General features: G+C 40.1%; 1 protein-coding gene across 12 annotated transcripts in view; it reads left to right on the forward strand.

Moving 5' to 3' along the window:
* Nucleotides 1-18,725, forward strand: part of PEAK1 (pseudopodium enriched atypical kinase 1) — a 220,614-nt gene that overhangs the window by 75,927 nt on the left and 125,962 nt on the right. For 4 of the 12 annotated variants that reach the window (XM_043524692.1, XM_043524690.1, XM_043524695.1 and 1 more), the window contains 3 exons: nucleotides 2,113-2,189; nucleotides 3,819-3,955; nucleotides 4,333-4,439. The exons of 7 other annotated variants lie outside the window; for them this stretch is intronic. The gene's annotated coding sequence lies outside the window, so the exon portion shown is untranslated. The remainder of the gene's footprint in view (nucleotides 1-2,112; nucleotides 2,190-3,818; nucleotides 3,956-4,332; nucleotides 4,440-18,725) is intronic. One more of the 12 variants, XM_043524693.1, reaches the window with a different exon arrangement.

Here is an 18,725-nt window from a genome sequence, read left to right on the forward strand (position 1 = left end):
ATTGTAAAATTGAGAAGGATTCTGGGTCGAACATTGTACTAGTCTTCTGGATGGAAAATGCTCGTGTGCTGTTCCATGCCCTTCCTGCCAACTCATCTACTGGAGAAATGTTGATATACTGTCTATCTTAGAAATGAAGCCTGGTAGAAAAGTCAGAGAAAATGGCAGCCTTGTATTTAATGGACATTTAAGGTATTTTAAAATCTTTGTCTAAATTTGAGCAGCACAGGCAATTTTAAATCTGGCATTTCCTGTTGGGGTTATGGGAGAGGGATCATAATATAGGGGTTTTATTGAATGTCATAAACAAAGAAATGAATGTAAACACAGTTCAACGTAATTCTTCCAGGCTTAGCCATCCATAGGATTTGTAACTCAGGTCAGATCCTGTCTGCCTTAGATTCAAGATTCTTCTTGGTAGAGGGGTCACTTCCATATCCACTATGAAGTTTTAATGAGCCACACTTGGAGCAGAGTGTTGGCAAGACTCCTATTTCTTTCAGCAGGATGGACTTAGTTAAAAGAGCGGGTTCAACACTGCCAGCTTCTTACACTGTGCTGCTATTAACACCTTACAGTATGAAAGCTGGAAGATTTTAAATCTCATTCACTTCTCACCCCATATGTATGTATATTTGTTCCTTTTTATTTATTTTTTTTAACTTAACATTTGCACTTCACTCAGTTTGGACACCGGAACTTGTCTGGTCTCTTTATAATCAGTTTCATTTTTTTAGTTCTCTAAAACACAATGGATTGACTAATGTGAGTTTCTGACACTGCAGTGGGAGTGAGTGTTTAAATCTCAAAGATCCATGTTTATATTGATGCTAAAATATTCATGAAGGATTTTCTATTAATAGTTTTGCGTAACCTGAATGTTGAGCCTGAACTCCTTGACATAGTTTCTTTAAGGGTCAACTAAAAAGTCCACCAACTCTCTGGGATATGATGTGATAGATATCCTGAATGTTGGTAGCACATACTTGTCTGTGATCAGACATGAGAGAAACAGACATGGATTCTAAATTCAAAACCAGAAACAATAAAGTGATAAATTGTATACAGTGTAATTGAATGACATTTCCTGTTAGTGCATATGTTGCATAGTAGAACAGTCACTATGATTACCTTAAAAGTAATGTACAGCAAAATGTGATAATTTGCTTCATATGATGCCTAGTAGCTTACCAACAGCACATTTTTGTAATCTATAAACTTTTATATATAAAATAGCATTCTTGACTATTGGTTGACTTGGATTTGAGTAAATTCTTTCAGGTATACTCTAGTAATGTTGGTGAGCTGCCCAGTTGTTTCTGAATGTGGTGTTGTTTTGTTCAGCAAGTTTATGGCAATATTGGTCCTCCTCACAAAAAGTTCATTCTGCAATATTTGTGTGTGAGCAGATTTCACCATGAGGATGCTGGGGCATGCATTGATGTCTGCCAATTTCCCTGAATACAGCAGTTCAAAGGGATTTTATGATAACCTTTGTCATACAGTCATGACTGTTTGTTCATGTCAGTAGGGGTATTTGAAACTGAGAGTCATTGTACAATATAGCAAGAGTCAACCACAGACTTGTTTGAGATGCAGCAATGGTGTTCTGTCTTGAATAAAAGTGCAGTTTTATTGTATAGTTGAAACCAGGATATCAGTCCTTAACAATTCAAGGACAAGAAACACACATTCATAGCAATGTGGAATTTGCTTTTACTACACCAAACGTTCAGCATGCTATCTAAACATGTACAGTTAGTTTTCTGAAACAAACACAATACACTGAATCAACTTCAGATTAATTTCTGGATAGATTGTACTACATAGAATTTTAGTTTCTGATGGTTCTCTTGTGTTCCAAGGCTTGACTCTCCCCTTGTTTGTAAACACATGTTCAGAAGCTATCTTTCAAAGATGTGTTGATGTGCTCAGTGTACTAGAGAATTAGTTCAAGTCCTTGAAGAGATGTGCTCAGGATTTTTTTAAAAACTGATGTTATGCCCTGTTTTGCTTTTGTATGACATATAAAGAAGGTCTGAAAAGGTGGTTTATTTTGCTTTGGGTTTTTGTTTTTGTTTTGTTTTTACTGCCTTTTTTTTTTAACCATAGAAATATCAGAAAAGTGTCAAGCGTGGTGTCTCCTGGTTTTGCTGGAGGACCTCAGTGAAGTGTCAAGGGTATTTATTGTGAGCTCAATTCTTTATTGAAAGTTGTATTGCATCTATTAAAAAAAAAGTCATCTTTTATCCAAAATATTAGGCAATGAAATAATAGGTATTAACAAAAACAGAGTTTTAAACAGTCTTACTAAAAATCCCTTGCCATCTCAATTGCTCAACTTTTAATCTCCCCTGTGATATTTCATTATTCTCTAGGGCTTCTCCAGTAGAGTTTTCCAGGGCAGACCTGAATTTTTAATGTAAAAACACAACTAAATTTGGTTTGGGTTTTGTTTAACCCTTTCAGACCTGTATGGAAGGGTGTGTAAAATTTAAAAAGGCATAAGGCCACTGGTTTTCCCCTTACGCACATCCCCTTTGTAGGCCACCTTTAAGATCAGCCTTGCAAAATTCTGTTTGCCCATGATGAGTAGGTTTGGTTTGGGGTGAGGGGTTAATGGGGAAATAAAACACCTTTAGTTTATTCATTAAAGTTAACATACTCAGGGCAGGTCTACACTTAAAACCCTGCATTGGTGCCGCTGTGCTGCCTAAATTAAGATGGTCCTACACCAACAGGAGAGCTTCACCTGTCAGCTTATTTAATCCACCTGCATGAGAGGTGGTAGCTACATTGATGGGAGAAGCTCTCCTTCCGACATAGTGCTGTCTACACCAGGGGTTAGGTTGGAATAACTACGTAACTCAGGGATGTGTATTTTTCACATCCATGAGCGATGTAGTTATGCCAATATAAGTTTGTAGTACAGACCTGGCCTCAGACTCTAGAGATATAGGGAAGAAATTCTAGAGCCAAGGACTCTTAACCTAAGAACACCTTGCCAGTGGCCCTCAGACATTCCGTTTATAGTCTTTCAAGAGCATCCTAGCTCATTTCAGATGTTGTGCTAGCCTAACCTAACGAGGTGATCTCTCAGGTAGCTAGAACTTGAATATTTCACCTGTCTCAAGTCTTCATTTTATTTTGAAATTCTGTGACATACCCTTGGAAAAAGGCAAAGTGAGATTCTCTTCTCCCTCAGTCTCCAAAAAGTTCATATTCTTGACCATAGGTCTACAACTGTCCCTTCAAAAATGGATTGGAAGAGGAAATCTTCAACCAGATTGCCAAATTAGACACTGTGATCATATAAGTAACGCCCTACTTAATTCACAATATTGTGAAAATTGCAGATCCCGCAATATTAGGCTTCCACTTCAATTTTGACAGCTGCAGCCCCTGCTCTCAGCCGTGGCTTTCAGAGGCAGTGGGTGCCCCTTCTGTCAGCCCCGGGTTCCCGCTCTCAGCCCCATGCAACTGACAGTGGAAAGTCACAAAAAAGTAATAATGGACCTTATTACCACAAATAAGGTCCATTATTACTTTTCTGTGATTTTTCATGGCTTGTCCACAACTTAGCTGCAGTGGTGACTTCTAGTGGCTAGGGCTCAGGAGGCCTGGATTCATCTCCAGCTCTGATGCTGGTGTACTTGGGTGATCTTGTGCAAGTCATTTCCCACCCTGTCCCTCAGTTCCCCCATCGATTAAATGGGGATAATGATACTGCCCTCCTTTTGTAAAGGGCTTTGTGATCTAAAGATGAAAAGTGCTATCTAAGAGGTAGCAATTATTATTATTTTATTATTAACATCCAGGGGAGAAGTTGCCACCTTGTGACAAAATGCACAAAAATGTGATTTACAAGTCTCATTTCACATGCAATGAAGATGTGGAGCTAAAAAGAAGGGAGATGCAGAAGCAGTAGAAGTGAGAGTCAAATTAGAATTGCCAGGTAAATGTGTGCTTTCTTTACTGGTGAATGGGTTCAGATTTTGAGACCTTTTGGTATGTGTGAGATGTACTTCCTTAAAAGGTCTAAGAAGACACAATTGTATATGCACTTTCTATTCAGGAATTACAGGTGGATCATGACAGTATTTCAAAATGATTAAATAGAACATCTGAGATACTTAAAGTAATATTAAAAAATAAAGAAAAATGAAAAAGGTGGAATTTAACTTTGTATTTGAGAAGTTATAAATATTGTATCTCACTTGAGAGCACATCCTGGAACTTTTATTACATGTAATATATAACTTTTGGATACGTATTATTTTAATGTTCTCTCTCTTCCTTTTTCATACTTCCATTTTTCACCTTTGTGTACAGAGATGCTGCAGTGATACCCCTGTGCACTTCCATTGTCTCTACATCTCCATGATAGGGATGATCTTGAAACCGTTCTGCGTTAACAACTTTCAGTGCTTCAATGAACGGTAATTTTGTATTTCAGAAAAAAATATAGGATTGATAGTAATTTTCATGTGTTCTAAAACCTTTACAGGGTAAAACATCCTGGAATCTTTCCTTTATTTAAAACTAGTTCTGCAACAAATATTTTCCCTTACTCTCTAAGACACCATCTGATGTGGTTTCTTTATCTCCAGAATCAATATTTTTTAGCCTGTAAAAGGCCTTATGTCTTAAGGACTTTAAAACAAAAGTTTTTAAACAGATGATAAACTGCAGCTGCCACATTAAAAAACGTAAGAAACTAAAAGGGGAGGATCTCCCAGATGGTTCTAATAAAACAAGGAAAATAGCAAAGGAGTTGTGGGGGATAGAATTGAAATTCAAGTCACAGTCCAGTGCAAGGTTTGGTTTCATACAAGGAAGGGAAAAGTTACACATGAGCCTTTTTATGTTCTTCAAATCATTCCTTTCAAATTTTCCTGTTGTCATATTGCTGCTGTTTTTTCATGTCCATCACCTTACCTGAAGGGGTATACCATTCAGCCAGAGCTTCAATTCCAAGGCCAATGACAGCCACCCAGAAGATTTACAAAAGTCTAAAACACTACTTAAAAATCCAGCTTTTCAGCAACTCTTAGCATAAAAGCTTTGCTTTATCATCATGGCAAAGAACAGTACAAAGAGATCTAGGGGACTTCTAACACTGTAGGCGCTCCTATTCTTTCCTCCTGTCTTCCCCCTCCAAAAAGTGTGCACTTGTTTGTTCATTTTACTAAGCAGTTTTTCTTGGTTCAGTTGAAACAAACCTTGAAACTAGTTTCCCAGTAACCAAAACTCCTAGCATAGACGTATTTTCATAATCAATATTGAAATATGGAAATGATTATACAGCGTAGTTTACCAATAAGGATTTTATCTCATGCCTCTATTTCAGGGGTTCTCAAATTTCATTGCACCATGACCCCATTCTGACAACAAAAATTACTGCATGACCCCAGGAATGGGGGCCTGAGCCCCACCGCCCCAGGCAGGTGAGCCAAAGCCCAAGCCCTATCCCCCAGGGTTGAAGCCCTTGGGCTTCGACCCCAGGTGGTGGGGCTCGAGCTTTGGCTTCAGCCCCAGGGGTGGGCTCAGGCTTTGGCTTCAGACACGGGGCTCGGGCTTCGGCCCTGGGCCCCAGCAAGTCTAATGCCAGCCCTAGCGACTCCATTACCATGGGGTTGCGACCCATTTTGGCGTCCCAACCCACAGTTTGAGAACTGCTGCTCTATTATATTCACCAGGCCTTTCCTGTAATTTACATAGGGATGTCTCATTAATTGAGTGTTTAATTATTACACATCTTCTAGTCAAAATTCAGGGCTAACGTAAGTATTGATTTCAGTGGCTCATACCAAGACACTTTGGTTATTTTGTTGAAGCATTTTTAATGTGAGATAAGTGGCTTCAGACCAGCCTGACGTCCAGATGAGTTACTGCAGTGGTTCTCAACCTATTTACAATTGTGGGCTAATGTTGGTTTTGTAGTAGGAAACTTGGAGACAAGTGAATATTCTTTTTTACGTGCATTTTCACTTTTCTCCTCAAACTACCAGTTTGGTTAAATATTCTCTTAAATTAAAGATTGCAACTGTCATGGAACCCCAAATGACCTTAAAGCTGAAGTAGGTATAAATGTCAAAGTTTTGTGGTTGTTGTGGCCAGTAATTGCATTTTGCATAAATGGGTGTCCACTTGTCTGATGCCACCTTTATCATGGCAACATGCCTTGTTCAATGGAAATAAATTATTTGCAAAAAACACTCAGAATGCTCTTAAGGTTTCTTCCAAACTGAGCAACCAGTTTTCTCAGTCAATCACTTTCATCAGGGAGGAAAGAAAGTTGTTCTGAAAGTACCTACAAATTCTTGATCTAAATGGCAGACCTTCTAGACATTTTCTTCTTCTAGAGTCAAAGAATTTTCCAGATTAATAGTACAGAAGTCAGCACAACTTCCTTCAACAGCTCAGGCAACAACAGTAAATATAATTTTGCTATGTTAGGAACCCTTAAGCCTAAGGAGGACATTAGACATTTTCTTTTCTCCTGGACCAGTTCTACCTCAGACAGTATCACTCTAAATTTCATACAAAAAGGGGGATGTCTTATAGGATTTCAAGTATTTTTTCCCCTGTTCTCTTTCCTTTATCCTCCAGCAGTGAATTTACATTAAAAAATTATGCATCTTGAAATAGGAGCTAAAATTCCAGTTCTACCCTCTGAGCGACACCTATTTGTTTCCCCCTTCCTTCCTCCTTTGAGTCCAGACTCCCTGTGCTGGATTGTTACAACACTGCACTCTGACCACCAGAAGAAGACTTCTGAAAGTGAACTATATAACTAGAAGAACAGGATGGCTAGAAAAATTGCCTGTTAGATTTTAGTTCATTTCAGAGGGTTTTCGGTTTTGTGATGTCATAAGAATGTAAAGAAGAGCTGGTTTTGGACCTGAAATGGGATGTAGGATGGGAAAGTCATTTAAGAATAAAATCCAGAACCAAGTCAGTAAATTATTTTTAGTAAACCTGTAAGTAGATAGAAGGCACCAAAGAAGGTATGGTTTCCAAACAACTACAGGGCGGGATCCACGATTTATTTTTAGGCAAGAGGGGAAGTTGAGTCAGTACCTCTGAAAATGACAAACACGTTTTCTTGTAATTTTGCCAATAATTAGAAAGTAGCATTTTTAAAAACCTTCATTTTAACAGCAGAAAACTGGCCAGTCATTCAACTATTTATTATGCTTCGTACTATTGTTCCACTTCTTACCTTGTCTCCTCCCCCCCACCCCCCACCCCCATTTGTTTGTTTTTATCCACCTGTTATATCTTGTCACTTGGATAGATTACCCGTTTGCGGTAGGCACTGTCTTTCTTTCTTTATAGTGTGTGTACTTGTACAGTGTCTAGTGCAGTAGCAAGAGACAAGCTTTTGAGCTTACAAAGACCTCTTCCAATAGGCACCTCTAAAACACTACTGTAATATAAATAATCAATATTAACCCCCCATTTAATATTAGAGAGGGAGTTGGTAGCAACCTCTTTATTTAGCTTGTCTAACACCTTCCATTCTAAAAGATTCTTGTAGCCTTTTTTGAGAAACTCTAATACCTCCACTGTTTATAGCCGTCCTGTGAAATTTGGCAGGGGAAAAGCTTTTGGGCTAGGAGAGTGCCTTTTCTTTATCCTATAAAATTCAATTCAGATTTTGCTGAGATATAAGCTGTTGAAAATTGCTATTTCCTGTCTCTTTCTTGTATGGCTCAGGAAAAATCTGGTACTATGTCAAAATAACTGAACATGAATATCTAAGATTGGGTCCGTGCCATTGCAGTAGCTGCAGCAGATACTGCCCTGGGAGCACTTGGGAGCTGCTAGAGAATCTGTATAAGGTTGAAGGGAGAGCACCAGACAGGCTTTCTCAAACAAGCCATGGCTTCACTTATGTGTATGCCTTATAACTTAGGTTTTTTTAAATGATCACATGCTACTTTTTCCAGAGTACCTTTGCCTCATTCACTGAATAGGGTAGACACACATTGGGGCAGAACTAGAGTTTCGCAAGCAACTTTAAATCGGAAATTTCCTAATGTTTAGGTGTTTGACTTTGCAACTAAATAACATTCTTTTAACATAGCTTTTTATGTAGTAATAGCAAAATTTGATACATTAAATAATGCAAATGTTGACATAGCCTTAATAACACAGAATATCAGATTATATTTAAGTGAAGTGTAGTTTAGCATAATGTAGTTCCTGTGAAATGTACTTTAGAGCAACATCCTCTGCACAATTCCATTGTATTGTATGAATTATTCACAGTTCAGTAAAAGCTCAATTATAATCACCCATCGACATTAATAGGAAAAGGATGATATCCATTTTCTAATGGACTGTGTTTTAGTTTTTTTCCTCTCTCCACTGCCAGCAGTCATGTCTCACGTCGTTGATTTAGGAATACATTATCCTAGTTAGTAATCCTGTAATGAGGTGCCCTTTTATTCAGTATGTATGGGCAGTGCAGCTAACATGCCACGGTTGGCAGTAATTAGAGAGTAGGGAATGTTTTGCAGAAATGGCTTATGACGAATTTGTTTAGCATTCCCTGCTATCACTTCGTTTTATGGGAACAGTTTGTGTGTCTGGATGTCACATCACAGTTCTTTTACATTCGACTTCTACTGACTGCAGCCTCTGCTTCATTTTTCGTATGACAGAGAGGGAATACATGTTGGTTTTTTAACTTGTTCTTAATGTATTCCATCTGTATAGCGGTATACTAACTCTAGTACCAACCATAGGAAGAGAGAGGATTTAATCTGTCTAATCAGTGACATTAAGATGTGAATTAATCTATGGTATTTGAATACATTTGGTTTTTATTGTAATAAGTAAACACAAAATGGCCAGTGCTGTAATACTTTTTTCTGTTTTGAATAATGTATTATGTATTATAGTCATGATTAAAACAGTTCCCTAATGTCATCTCCTTAGCACTAATGGAAACGGTCACGATTTTTCGTATGTGATATTGTGCTTGATTTGGAGAACTAAAGATCCTCTATGGCATCTTGGGACTGCTTGGGCCAAAGAGTCAACCTGTAATGCCAGGTGAACTGGCTACCTGCAGATTCTTTTTGAGAAACGTGAATTCCTGGATGGTGGAGAGCTGGCATAGTGCTCCATGCCACTCGCTTCTGACCCACAGTGTGTGGAGGGCATTCCTGGGAGATAGGGGACATGGCTAGGGAGTCTCATTACCTTAGTAATCTCCAGCTGCCAGAATGGATGGGCAGTTGGATGTAACTTAAAGCAGTCCTATATTTTACATTTAAGTTCTACCAGGGACCAGAATGGTCCCTTGCCAACCCAAGGATTGTGAGAATGTAAAGGTGACACCTGTTATCTTTACCCCCTCACCTCACCACCTTCAGTCCTGAGCTTAATGCAGCTAAGCCAGGCACAAGTTTGTTCCCCCTTCCCCCAGTCCATCTTCCTCAAAATGAAGCATGTGTAGCCATGCTGTTAAACCAACAAACTTTACTCCTCTTTAGTAATGACCCCCCTCCTCATTTCCTTTTCCCCATCCTCTCCATTAACATATACACTTCACTTCACCTCTCATCTCCTTTTTCCCATTTGCAAGGGGTCAGAGATGCCTTCTGGTCCATGGCATGGGTTCGCAGGTCTTGGAGTTCCAGTCCTTTTCTCAACAAATGTCTCTTGACTGTCCTTCCTTTGTATCCTTGGTCTTCTATGTCCTTTCTTGCTGTCCTCTTCGTCCCATGCTTGCTTTGGTGGTGGTTCTTCTCACAGCAAAGAAATATGTACTATCACTGAGAGTGCCAAATTCATTTTCCCCCTAATTTCTTACATGCACACTTTGTGTACTCTCCATATGCCTGCCGTTATCCTCCGTATATTATTTTCTACTACCTCTATCTTCTTTTCTTCCATCTCCATAAGAACCACTGGTTCCAAACCATAAAGCAGGCAAAGACAAAAACACACAACATACACTTTTCCATTGTTTATTATTTAATAGCTGGTGCCACAGTACTCCTGCCAGCCTTTTCACTGCTGGGCATGCATACTGTGCTCTTCTTTTCAGTTCTCCAGACCTCTTTTTGATGGCACTAAGTATACTTTTCAGGTACACAAATTCTTTGTTTTGCTTCAGCTTTTCTCCTGAAACTTGAATCAGCAGAAACTCTTCCACCTTCCCTACTTTCATAACTTCAGTTTACTTTGTGTTTACCTTCAAACCATGGTCGTCCAACACAGATGCCCACTCTGATACCATATTTACCAATTCCTGTTGTTGACAGCCAAAAGGCCCAGATTGTCAGCATACATTAGTTTTCTCTGTCTCCACAGGCTTGGGTCTCTTCCTAGTTAACATCATAACTAGGATGAAGAAGTAGACTCTGCACATTGCTATTTCTCAATCCCATCGTCGCCTCAAAACTCTCTGCAATTCCATGTATTGTTACTACCTTAGCTCTTGACCCTCGATACAGCTCCTCTGTAATCTCCATTTCTTGAAGTCCCCCTCCCATTCATCTCAATACTCAAAACACCACTCCCCTCAAACCAAATCATACGTCTTCTCAAGATCTACGTCGCAGTTATGCCCTCCATTATCATTCTTTCAAACTCTGTCTCACTGCAGATATTGAGTCTATACTACACCTTCCCTTCCTAAAGCCATGTTGTTGTTCTCCTATGCTTTTCTCCACCTTGCACCTCTGCCTTGCCTCCAAAACACTTTCAAGGACTTCGAGAGTTTGATTTAATGGGGTGATGCCTTGATAGGGTAATGCAAATTATCCAAATCTTTACTCTTCCATAAAGGCACAATCAACCCCATCATCTGGTATCCTTGCTCGATCCCAGCCAACACATGGAGCTATTGGAATAAGGTGGCTTCATAAATAACCAACTGCCTTGATCATATCAAAGTTATTTTCACCAGGTGCTTTACCATTCTTCGTCTTATTCAATGCTTCTACCTTTTCTGTAGAGATCAATACCTTTTGAGCGCTATGGGGGCACACACTCCACAGTTTGAAAACCTCTGGTATGCAGTCTGGGGAGGGCAAGCAGCAAAGCCAGGCAGCTCGGGCCAGCCTGCCACTGCTCGGGGAGGGAGCCCCACCTCCACCCCCTGACTCACTCACTAAGTACACTAATTTAAGTACCACTAACAATCAGTAAATCCAGAAGTTAGACATATACATATTATTTATAATGGTAAGCGCCCTTCCCTCCCAAATATTGAAGTCACGCTGCATCTGTGCTCCCACCATTTTCATACATTCTCTTCTCAAAATACAGTTGACTTTTTTGCTTTACTTTTTCCTCTAGAGTCGGTCATCATGTGGGATTCTCTTTTCTTCCAACCGTGTATTCACCACTGAAAACCCATTAAAGAAACACAACAACCCACTTCTCTCCTTCTGCATTACTTTTACCAGTCAGATTTATCCACCACTCCTTTAGCTTGGCTCCCTTTACCAATTTGGCAGCTTACATCACCACTTACAAGGTCTTACTCTTTAATAGGGCTGTCAGACGATTTAAAAAATTGCAATTAATTGCAAGATTAAGAAAAATAATCCAATTAAATTAGACAACATGGGCATTTATCTAGTGATCCATCCCCCATCATCCAGTTCCAGCTTCTGGCTGTCAGAGGTAAAGGGACACCCAGAGAATGGCACTGTATGCTTGACTATATTGGCAATCTTCCATGAACTTATCTAATTCTTTTTTGAACCCAGTTATGCTTTTGGCCTTTACAGCATCCGTGGGCAACAAGTTCCACAGGTTGACTGTGCATTGTGTGAAGAAGTACTTCCTTATATTTGTTTTAAACATGCTGCCTATTGGTTTCATTGGGTGACCCGTAGTTTGTATTTTATGTGAAGTGATAAACAACACTTGCTATTCACCTTCTCCACACCATTCATGATTTTATAGACATCTATCATATCCCCACTTAAGCTTGGGCTACACTGGAGGGGGTTCGAACTAAGATGCGCAACTTCAGCTACGTGATTCGCGAAGTATCAGTTATGTGCTTCGCGAAGTATCTTAGTTCGACTTACCTGGACGTCCTCACGGCGGCAAGTCAACCACGGCGGCTCCCCATCAACTCCACTTATTCCTTCTTCCGAGGTGGAGTACAGGCGTCGATTCAGGGATCGATTTATCGCGTCTAGATGAGACATGATAAATCGATCCCCAATAGATCGATCACTACCCGCCGATCCAGCAGGTAGTGAAGACGTACCCTTAGTCATCTTTTTTCCAAGCTGAACAGTCCCAGTCTTTTTAATCTCTCCTGTAACGGAAGCTGTTCCATACCCATAATTTTTGTTGCCCTTCTCCGTACTTTTTCCAATTCTAATATATATATTTTTTGAGATGGGGTGAACAGAACTGTACGCAGTATTCAAGGTGTGGCCATACCATGGATTTATATAACGGGATTATGATATTTTCTGTTTTATTATCTAGTGGTTCCTAACATTCTGTTAACTTTTTTGGCTGCTGCTGCATGCTGAGCAGATATTTTTCAGAGATTTATCCATGATTACTCCAAGATCTTTCTTGAGTGGTAAAAGCTAATTTAGGCTCCATCATTTTGGATGTATAGTTGGGATTATTTTTTCCAGTTTGTATCATTTTGCATTTATCAACATTGAATTTCAATTGCCATTTTGTCACAATCATCCAGTACTGTGAGATCCATTTGTAACTCTTCACAGTCAGCTTTGGACTTAAATATCTTGAGTAGTTTTGTATCATCTGTGAATTTTGCAACATCACTGTTTATCTCTTTTTCCAGTTCATTTATGAATATGTTGAACAGCCCTGGTTCCATTACAGATCCTTGGGGGATCCCACTATTTACCTCTCTCCACTGTGAAAACTGACCATTTATTCCTACCCTTTGTTTCCTATCTTTTAACCAGTTACTGATCCATGAGGGGACCTTCCCTCTTATCCTATGACTGCTTACTTTGCTTAAGAGCCTTTGGTGAGGGACTTTTGTCAAAAGCTTTCTCAAAGTCCAAGTACACTATCTCCACTGGATCACCCTTGTCCACGTTTGTTGGCACCTTCAAAGAATTCAAATAGATTGGTAAGGCATGATTTCCCTTCACGAAAGCTGTGTTGACTCTTCCCCAAGAAATCGTGTTCATCTATGCATCTGATAATTCTGTTCTTTACTATATTTCAACTAATTTGCCTGGTACTGAAGTCTAGGTCTCGAGCCTCAGGTCTTCACCTCTTTTCTGGGATGAAACAAGCATTTCTCTGACTCTCGGACCAGCTGTTGGGTGGTAGTTCATTATGTATTAACTGTGATCACCTTAGCAGGTCTGACTTGGGCTCAGATCCTGCAGTTCTGTTCTCTCTGGGGCAATGACAGTGGTAGTTAGTGACCCAGCAGCTTCCTTAAATGCTTTCACTTGTTTGGAACAAAAGCACTTCAGAGAAAGCATATCTTAAAAGCAATAATACATACCACACACATCTAGTTCTTCCCAAGGCTTACCATTCCCTAGACCTGGGAGGCCCAATACCTTCAAACTCCTTCACAACCTCCACCCCTCTCTCTTTGTGCCAGTCTGTCCACCTAGACAGCAGCTGAGAAGTGAACCTCCCCTTCAACCTCACAGAATGGCTTTTTAACTCCTAAATTTTCTTTTGATCTCTAGTTCTGGCCTGCAAAATAATGCTTACAACCTGTTGAGACAAAGTACAGGATCTCTGACGCAGACAGCTGTCTCCCATTGTCTTTCAAGTATGTATCCAGGTATTCTCATTCTGTTGCCTTCCTGCGATAGCCCCATTGAATTCAAACATTACGGGCAACCAAATTAACATTTTGCTAATCCCAATACAGAATAAGTTTCCTCACTGACCTGGCTACATAGTGTTCATACCATTATTACATATAAATATGATTTATATTTATAAATGATTTTATTAATATATTAGGATTAATATGATGCAGTTCCTACAGTAGTCATAATCTTATTACATATCTGCTCAATTTCTGTCACACTAGCCTTGCCCATTTAAATTATTGAGTTGGCGCTTCTATAGGATGCTTGAGATGTTTGTGAACTGATCCGTGGCCTCAAATATCTCAAAATTCTTACGGACCTGCCATCTGACTGAATATATTTTTGTATCCATGGAGTTTCAGAGTCCAAAATTACTGGTGTGGATAGGTTAGTAGTTTAAGTAAAGATGACCTAATTGAACCCCATTGAGCAATGCAAGTGACCTCAGAAAAGGAGTGCCCCATTCTGATTCGCTACAAGACACCTGAGAAGAAACTCCAAAGGGGAGGAACCACTATCTTCAAAAATTGAAGGAAAGAGGAAGCCACTGCAGGTTGGCTTTTACTTCTTAATCATTCAACTTGCTTGCCTGCAATGACTGCTTCCATGGCTGCTAGTCTCTGTCCATTCAGTGCCATCATGCCTGACAAAGAGACCTGTGCTTCCTCCACCCTCCTAGCTTAGGTAGCCACTGAATGATAAGTTAGGAGTCGAGCAACATGCAGTTTCTAAGATTCAACATCTACGAGCAAGTAACTTCTAGCAAGCTAGCCAGTCTGTCAACATTAAACACATGAACCAGTCAGACCATCAGCTAATCTTTTCAACCATGTACCAGCTTCCTGAAGGTGAATGAAATCACAAGTCTTGACAACCATCCTGCATAAGTGTAATTTTTTTGTTTTTGTTTTTTTCTTTTCCAATTTTTATTAGTTGAGGGACGCCTTTACTTTAGCACTTACTTTTAACACCAGCAGATGGCTGGTAGTGGGCAAGTGTGTCTAGAACCCACTGAATCTGCGAACAGTGCCTATTTAATATTTATTAGGGCTGTCAAGCAACTAAAAAAAGTAATTGTGATTAAACAATAATAGAATACCATTTATTTAAATATTTGTGATGCTGTCTACATTTTCAAATATATTGATTTCAATTACAACACAGAATACAAAGTGTACAGTGCTCACTTTATATTTATTTTTGATGACAAATATTTGCATTGTAAAAAAAACAAAAGAAATAGTATTTTTCAATTCACGTAATACAAGTACTGTAGTGCAGTCTGTTCATCATGAAAGCTGAACATACAAATGTAGAATTATGTACAAAAACAAACTGCATTCAAAAATTAAACAATGTAAAACGTTAGTGCCTATAAGTCCACTCAGTCCTATTTCAGCTAATTGCTCAGACAAACAAGTTTGGTTACAATTTGCAGGAGATAATGCTGCCTGCTTCTTGTTTACAATGTCACCTGAAAGTGAGAAGAGGTGTTTGCATGGCACTGTTGTAGCCGGCGTCACAAGATGTTTACGTGCCAGATGCACTAAAGATTCATATGTTCCTTGATGCTTCAATCACCATTCCAGAGGACTTGCGTCCATGCTGATGATGGATTCTGCTCAATAACGATCCAAAGCAGAGTGGACCAACGCATATTCATTTTCATCATCTGAGTCAGATACCACCAGCAGAAGGTTGATTTTCTTTTTTGATGGTTCGGGTTCTGTAGTTTTTGCATCCGAGTGTTGCTCTTTTAAGACTTCAGAAAGCATGCTCCACACCTGATCCCTCTCAGATTTTGGATGGCACTTCAGATTCTTAAACCTTGGTTCGAGTGCTGTAGCTATTTTTAGAAATATCACATTGGTACCTTCTTTGCATTTTGTCAAATCTGCTGTGAAAGTTCTGTTATTAAAATGAACATGTGCTGGGTCATCATCTGAGACTGCTATAACATGGAATATATGTCAGAATGCAGGTAAAACAAAGCAGGAGACATACAGTTCTCCCCCCCAAGAGGTTCAGTCATAAATTTAATTAATGCATTTTTTAACGAGCATCATCGGGCTCTGGAATGGTGCCGAAGCATGAAGGGGCATACGCATGTTTAGCATATCTGGCACGTAAACATCTTGTGACGCCGGCTACAACAGTGCCATGCAAACACCTGTTCTCACTTTCAGGTGACATTGTAAATAAGAAGCAGGCAGCAGTATCTCCTGTAAATGTAAACAAACTTGTTTTTCTTAGTGATTGGCTGAACAATAAGTAGGACTGAGTGCACTTGTAGGCTCTAAAGCTTTACATTGTTTTATTTTTGAGTGCAGTTATCTAACAAAAAAAATCTACATTTGTAAGTTACACTTCGACGATAAAGTAAACTACAGTACTTGTATGAGGTGAATTGAAAAATACTATTTCTTTTATTATTTTTACAGTGCAAACATTTGTAATAAAAAATAATATAAAGTGAGCACTGTACACTTTGTATTGTGTTGTAATAGAAATAAATATATTTGAAAATGTAGAAAAACATCCAAAAATATTTAATAAATTTCCATTAGTATTCTGTTGTTTAACAGTGTGATTAATAGCAATTAATTTTGTTAATTGCGATTAATAATCGCATGAGTTAACAGCAATTAGTCAACAGCCCTAATAATTATATAAATACCTAAATGTAAAACAGCCCTATCATAGAATATCAGTGTTGGAAGGGACCTCAGGAGGTCATCTAGTCCAATCCCCTGCTCAAAGCGGGACCAATCCCCAACTAAATCATCCCAGCCAGGGCTTTGTCAAGCCTGACCTTAAAAATATCTAAGGAAGGAAATTCCACCACCTCCCTAGGTAATGCATTCCAGTGTTTCACCACCCTCCTAGTGAAAAAGTTTTTCCTAATATCCAACCTAAACCTCCCCCACTGCAACTTGAGACCGTTACTCCTTGTTCTGCCATCAGCTACCACTGAGAACAGTCTAGATTCATCCTCTTTGGAACCCCCTTTCAGGTAGTTGAAAGCAGCTATCAAATCCCCCCTCATTCTTCTCTTCCGCAGACTAAACCATCCCAGTTCCCTCAGCCTCTCCTCATTAGTCATGTGGTCCGGTCCGGTCATTTTTGTTGCCCTCCGCTGGACTCTTTCCAATTTTTCCACATCCTTCTTGTAGTGTGGGGCCCAAAACTGGACACAGTACTCCAGATGAGGCCTCACCAATGTCGAATTAGAGGGGAACGATCACGTCCCTCGATCTGCTGGCAATGCCCCTACTTATACATCCCAAAATGCCATTGGCCTTCTTGGCAACAAGGGCACACTGTTGACTCATATCCAGCTTCTTGTCCACTGTAACCCCTAGGTCCTTTTCTGCAGAACTGCTGCCGAGCCATTCGGTCCCTAGTCTGTAGTGGTGCATGGGGTTCTTCCGTCCTAAGTGCAGGACTCTGCACTTGTCCTTGTTGAACCTCATCAGATTTCTTTTGGCCCAATCCTCTAATTTGTCTAGGTCCCTCTGTATCCTATCCCTACCCTCCAGCATATCTACCTCTCCTCCCAGTTTAGTGTCATCTGCAAACTTGCTGAGGGTGCAATCCACACCATCCTCCAGATCATTTATGAAGATATTGAACAAAACCGGCCCGAGGATCGACCCTTGGGGCACTCCACTTGATACCGGCTGCCAGCTAGACATGGAGCCATTGATCACTACCCGTTGAGCCCAACAATCTAGCCAAATTTCTATCCACCTTATAGTCCATCCAGCCCATACTTCTTTAACTTTCTGGCAAGAATACTGTGGGAGACCGTGTCAAAAGCTTTGCTAAAGTCAAGGAACAACACGTCCACTGCTTTCCCCTCATCCACAGCGCCAGTTATTTCATCATATAAGGCAATTAGATTAGTCAGGCATGACTTGCCCTTGATGAATCCATGCTGACTGTTCCTGATCACTTTCCTCTCCTCTAAGTGCTTCAGAATTGATTCCTTGAGGACCTGCTCCATGATTTTTCCAGGGACTGAGGTTAGGCTGACTGGCCTGTAGTTCCCAGGAACCTCCTTCTTCCCTTTTTTAAAGATGGGCACTACATTAGCCTTTTTCCAGTCGTCCGGGACTTCCCCGGATCGCCATGAGTTTTCAAAGATAATGGCCCATGGCTCTGCAATCACATCCGCCAACTCCTTTAGCACTCTCGGATACAGCGCATCCGGCCCCATGGACTTGTGCTCGTCCAGCTTTTCTAAATAGTCCCGAACCACTTCTTTCTCCACAGAGGGCTGGTCACCTCCTCCCCATGCTGTGCTGCCCAGTGCAGTAGTCTGGGAGCTGACCTTGTTCGTGAAGACAGAGGCAAAAAAAGCATTGAGTACATTAGCTTTTTCCACATCTTCTGTCACTAGGTTGCCTCCATTATTCAGTAAGGGGCCCACACTTTCCTTGACTTTTTTCTTGTTGCTAACATACCTAAAGAAACCCTTCTTGTTACTCTTAACATCTCTTGCAAGCTGCAACTCCAGGTGTGATTTGGCCTTCCTGATTTCACTCCTGCATCCCCGAGCAATATTTTTATACTCTTCCCTGGTCATTTGTCCAATCTTCCACTTCTTGTAAGCTTCTTTTTTGTGTTCAAGATCAGCAAGGATTTCACTATTAAGCCAAGCTGGTCGCCTGCCATATTTACTATTCTTTCTACACATCGGGATGGTTTGTCCCTGTAACCTCAATAAGGATTCTTTAAAATACAGCCAGCTCTCCTGGACTCCTATCCCCCTCATGTTATTCTCCCAGGGGATCCTGCCCATCAGTTCCCTGAGGGAGTCAAAGTCTGCTTTTCTGAAGTCCAGGGTCCGTATTCTGCTGCTCTCCTTTCTTCCCTGTGTCAGGATCCTGAACTCAACCATCTCAT

Source organism: Chelonia mydas, chromosome 10, assembly GCF_015237465.2.
Source record: "Chelonia mydas isolate rCheMyd1 chromosome 10, rCheMyd1.pri.v2, whole genome shotgun sequence".
NCBI classification, from domain to species: Eukaryota; Metazoa; Chordata; order Testudines; family Cheloniidae; genus Chelonia; species Chelonia mydas.